Below are 5,990 nucleotides of genomic sequence, written 5' to 3'. Positions count from 1 at the left end.
TAGGTCCTATAGCTTGTAACTCTAGCAGTACCAAACTTCCAACTGAAATAACACTAGGTCCTACAGCTTGTAACTCTAGCAGTACCAAACTTACAACTGAAATAACACTAGGTCATATAGTTTGTAACTCTAGCAGTACCAAACTTCCAACTGAAATAACACTAGGTCCTACAGCTTGTAACTCTAGCAGCAACTAACTTACAACTGAAATAACACTAGGTCCTATAGTTTGTAACTCTAGCAGTACCAAACTTCCAACTGAAATAACACTAGGTCCTACAGCTTGTAACTCCAGCAGCAACTAACTTACAACTGAAATAACACTAGGTCCTATAGCTTGTAACTCTAGCAGCAACGAACTTACAACTGAAATAACACTAGGTCATATAGTTTGTAACTCTAGCAGGACCAAACTTACAACTGAAATAACACTAGGTCCTACAGCTTGAAACTCTAGCAGTACCAAACTTCCAACTGAACAATGAGCAAAAATAAAAAATTGAATTATATTTACAAACGTAGACTTGAAACAAAAAAATATTTATCACATTGTTTAAATGAATAATCCATTTACAAACCTACAATCACAGAAAATGAGCATCACCTCACCTGTACGTCAATGTTGAACACCATCATGTTTACAAACCTACAATCACAGAAAATGAACATCACCTCAGCTGTACGTCAATGTTGAACATCATCATGCTGAGGCACACTGGTCAATGAGATTTGACATTTATGTTACCCAATCTAAAATTTTCTTCACAAAAACCTTAAATGTCAATACATTTTTGCAAGAAAAAAAAACAAAAACAACAGCCAATCATAGCTTGTTGGGATATATATTCATTATTCAGCTGTTGGGCTTAACAAAGCTTCATGTTTCCAAAAAGAAACCATAAAATCATAGAGAATATTAGAAAATGTTAGTGTTTTCCATGTTTCCTGAAATATGTATATAAAGAAATACAAGAAACTGTCATCTTTAAAAGAATGATCTGAATATATTTTATTTCTTCTATGAACGATACCAACTGGTTGTCTTACTCTCTCTTGATTTGATATATTTTAACATCTCATAAACATCACACATTTATAACATATCACTTTATTTAGTTTTCTATATAACAGAGCCAGGATATACATAAAAATTAAACTTAATAAGCAAATACATTTAAAACCAGGAACATAATGTTTCAATTTAATATTGTGTATGATTAAGCCTACTTTCTATGTGAAACAAAACTCACTTGCACACTACTATTGAAACAGGTTTTAATGTCTAAGTTTGCGTGAAACAACAGGAATTCTTACATTGGCTTAATCCTCATAACATTTAAAGAAATCTTTAAAGAATAACTTGCAACTGTTCCCATCCCTTCAAGAATTCTAGTGTTTTAATTGGTCCAGGAATGTTTTTCATACAAACTCTGGTCTGAAAGAGCCGAGCCATAAACCAGTAGTTACAACAGATGATTGTAAAACTTATTAACCAAATATCTTATAAAGTGGCTATCAAAATTAAACACAGTAACAAGAAAAGAAGCAGGAAGTCGATATATCTCTTTACAAGCAGGTTACTGCCTCAAATTTTCTTAATGTTAAAATATACAGCAGCATCTAACACGTTCAACTGTAAAATGTGAAAATAATGTACATCTTACCAGAATTCACACCTACATTTATACAACTTTTTATCTTCAAATCTTAACCACCAGTTTCTGAACACTCATCAAATATTAAGAGCATTTTGGTTTTAGATGCAGCAAGTTAATCATTTATTATAAAATAAAGAATATCTGTGTGTGATTTATTAAAGTCAAACATTACTCAAGTTTGACATAAGCCCACTATGTATCTTGTACTACAAGTAACATCACACCACGGACCAAGTGTAAACTGTTTGATGTAAGCCCACTACGTACCTTGTACTACAAGTAACGTCACACCACGGACCAAGTGTAAACTGTTTGATGTAAGCTCACTAGGTATCTTGTGCTACAAGTAACATCACACCAGGGACAAGTGTAAACTGTTTGACATAAGCCCACTACGTACCTTGTACTACAAGTAACATCACACCACAGACCAAGTGTAAACTGTTTGATGTAAGTCCACTACGTACCTTGTAATACAAGTAACATCACACCACAGACTAAGTGTAAACTGTTTGATGTAAGCCCACTACGTACCTTGTGCTACATTCTGTATAAGACAGTAAGTGAGATAAATATATTCTATAATGTTAGTAAACTAAATCATTACTGTCTTTCTCTGTAATGTAATTTACTCACTGGTTATTTGATAGCTGTTTAAATCTCACTTTTATCTGTTATGTTAACTATACAATTATTGATTCAAAAAAGCACATTTCTAATGTACATAACATCAATGTTAGTAATGAAATACGGGGCATTATGAGCATATAAAAAGTAGGCAACTGACCTTTTTCATGGTGAGCAATGATTAGAATTTATCAAAAAGCAACTATATCACAACTGAAACATTTACTTTACAGCACACAGACATATTCATTATAATTCAAATATTTACTGTATATTAACATGTTATTTCCTCGTTACTTAGCTTTATCCTGATTTCAAATCAACATTTTAAAGTAAATAAAGAATTTAACAGGAACAATTCCGAAACAAGACCACCACACATCAATCTACAAAAACATTTTCATCAAAATGTATCTTTTCTCTGAAGATGGAATAAATACACATCTTAAATTCAGAAACTCCCCAAGTTCTCTAAAAATTTAACAGTATAATTAGATTTAAACACCACAATAGTAAATAATAAAGTAGTTCCAAGTTTTAGCTGTGAACTGAAAATAAAACAATAATTCTACTTAGAAATATCTTATGTTTTATAATACATAACATATACAGTTGTTTAAGTGAACTACAAGGTAAATAGGGTGCTACTATAGCGTGTGGTCAACACGGATACTATCATCATCACCTAAAGTTTTTAGGGTGCTACTATAGCATGCAGTTTACACAGATACTATCATCATCATCATCACCTAAAGTTTTTAGGGTGCTACTATAGTGTGCAGTTTACACAGATACTATCATCATCATCATCACCTAAAGTTTTTAGGGTGCTACTATAGCGTGCAGTTTACACAGATACTAACATCATCATCATCACCGTTTTAATGATTCACTAAAACATAATCTATTGTTAAATAATTTATATCTATATATATAATAATTATTTAATAAGTTGTGTGTTCTAAAAGAGTATCTTAAATTTAGGTTATAATCGTGCTAGCTTTAATTGTTGGAATTTATTTCATTCTGATTATATTTGCCCTAAAAATAATATGTAATGGTATTTTGTACTTTATTAGTTTAAAAACGTTATTTATAATAGATGGTGCCAACTGCAACTAAACAAAAGTTAAAATGGTGTTTATGATGATAGTATCTGTGTAGACTGCATGCTATAGTGTAAGTATCTGTGTAGAATACATGCTATAGTGTAAATATCTGTGTAGAATACATGCTATAGTGTAAATATCTGTGTAGACTGCACGCTATAGTGTAAATATCTGTGTAGACTGCATGGTATATTGTAAATATCTGTGTACAATACACGCTATAGTGTAAATATCTGTGTAGACTGCACGATATAGTGTAAATATCTGTGTAGAATACATGTTATAGTGTAAATATCTGTGTAGACTGCATGCTATAGTGTAAGTATCTGTGTAGAATACATGCTATAGTGTAAATATCTGTGTAGACTGCACGATATAGTGTAAATATCTGTGTAGAATACATGCTATAGTGTAAATATCTGTGTAGACTGCACACTATAGTGTAAATATCTGTGTAGACCACATGATGCTATAGTGTAAATATCTGTGTAGAATACATGCTATAGTGTAAATATCTGTGTATAATACATGCTATAGTGTAAATATCTGTGTAGACTGCACACTATAGTGTAAATATCTTTGTAGACTGCATGATGTTATAATGTAAATATCTGTGTAGACCGCATGCTATAGTGTAAATATCTTTGTAGACTGCATGATGCTATAGTGTAAATATCTGTGTAGACTGCATGCTATAGTGTAAATATCTGTGTAGAATGCACGCTATAGTGTAAATATCTGTGTAGACTGCACGCTATAGTGTAAATATCTGTGTAGACTGCAAGCTATAGTGTAAATATCTGTGTAGACTGCACGCTACAGTGTAAATATCTGTGTAGACTGCAAGTAGCATGCAGTCTACACAGATATTTACACTATAGCACTAACTATAGCATGCAGTCTACACAGATATTTAATAAATATCTGTGTAGACTGCATGCTATAGTGTAAATATCTGTGTAGACTGCATGCTATAGTGTAAATATCTGTGTAGACTGCATGTTATAGTGTAAATATCTGTGTAGACTGCATGCTATAGTGTAAATATCTGTGTAGACTGCATGCTATAGTGTAAATATCTGTGTAGACTGCATGCTAGTGTAAATATCTGTGTAGACTGCATGCTATAGTGTAAATATCTGTGTAGACTGCATGTTATAGTGTAAATATCTGTGTAGACTGCCCGCTATAGCGTAAATATTTGTGTAGACTGCATGCTATAGTGTAAATATCTTTGTAGACTGCATGATGTTATAGTGTAAATATCTGTGTAGACCAAACACTATAACAGCACCATAAAAGGTTTAACTTCATCAGAAATAAAAGTGAATATGATACCAACTTCATTAACAAACATTAAATATTTCACTCAACTATTAACATACATCATCAAAACCCCAACAGTTCCATTCCTACTCTAACCCTAGCAATCCAGTCAACAGTTACTTTATATGAATATCATTAATCCTATGAATCCAGTCAACAGTTGCTTTATATTAATGATATTCATATCCCTAACAATCCAGTCAACAGTTGCTTTATATTAATGATATTCATATCCCTAACCCTAGCAATCCAGTCAACAGTTGCTTTATATTAATGTGTACTGTTATTAATATTTCCTTCCACAAAAATGAAATTAGGATTAGTTGTGAATATCTTTGTCATAAAACAAGTAAATATTAGAATATAACAAAAAAATGTGTTTTGTGTAAATTTTAACTTTCTGCTTCCACAGGTTTTCATGAAGGGTTTTTAGCAGCTCTAATTTCCTAAATTCTCCTTTAAAATGAAAAACAAAGCCCTTGTTTTAACTAATTATATCTTGTTGCTCTATTTCCTTAAGGTAGCTGTAGTTGATAATTCATTAACTGTTCATAGTTATAATAGCCTCAGATTCTCCGTGACATCACCTTTGTCTGACTGAAGTTCAAATACAAGCAAGGTCACGCAATGTCAAGAATGTTTTTTTGAGCTTCAGCATTTCTAGCCATCTCCAAGAAAAATTTGATAATGCTTTTGGATTTCGAAGCATAATTTAGGAAAACTTAGAAGGCTATAAAGTGTATTTTATGGTGAATACACATTCATTAGGCACATCGTCTGTAAATAAATGACAAAATAAAAAGACAAACTAACTTTTGTTTCAAAGTACAACACTAGTGATTATCATGATGTAAAATTCGTATCACTAAAACAGCGACATGTCCAAATTACCTCTCCTACTTTCTCTAACAAAATCACTTGTTCAGAACTTTGGGTTTCTGTAAAAACCAAAACTAGTTTTTTCAGTATGGATCAAGATTTTTTTTAAAAAACCTTGGAGACTATAGCAGCTAATATTATAACTAGGCTTAGAAATCTAGAATCATTATAGTTTAGTACGTCATATAGCAGCTAATATTATAACTAGGCTTAGAAATCTAGAATCATTATAGTTTGGTATGTCATATAGCAGCTAATATTATAACTAGGCTTAGAAATCTAGAATCATTATAGTTTAGTACGTCATATAGCAGCTAATATTATAACTAGGCTTAGAAATCTAGAATCATTATAGTTTAGTACGTCATATAGCAGCTAATATTATAACTAG

The 5,990-nt window shown here is 31.7% G+C and overlaps 1 long non-coding RNA gene across 1 annotated transcript; it reads right to left on the bottom strand.

Annotated features, from left to right (window-relative positions):
• Nucleotides 1-984: 984 nt before the first annotated feature.
• On the bottom strand, nucleotides 985-3,193 carry LOC111083992. The gene is made up of 2 exons (XR_002609347.1): nucleotides 3,035-3,193; nucleotides 985-2,970 (listed from the first exon to the last, which is right to left on the bottom strand). It is a non-coding gene; the product is annotated as an uncharacterized LOC111083992 (long non-coding RNA).
• Between the last annotated feature and the right edge of the window lie 2,797 nt (nucleotides 3,194-5,990).

This window comes from Limulus polyphemus, unplaced genomic scaffold, assembly GCF_000517525.1.
Source record: "Limulus polyphemus unplaced genomic scaffold, Limulus_polyphemus-2.1.2 Scaffold12640, whole genome shotgun sequence".
Taxonomy (NCBI): domain Eukaryota; kingdom Metazoa; phylum Arthropoda; class Merostomata; order Xiphosura; family Limulidae; genus Limulus; species Limulus polyphemus.
Note: the sequence above shows the minus strand (reverse complement) of the source record. Positions and strands in the feature narration are given on the sequence as shown.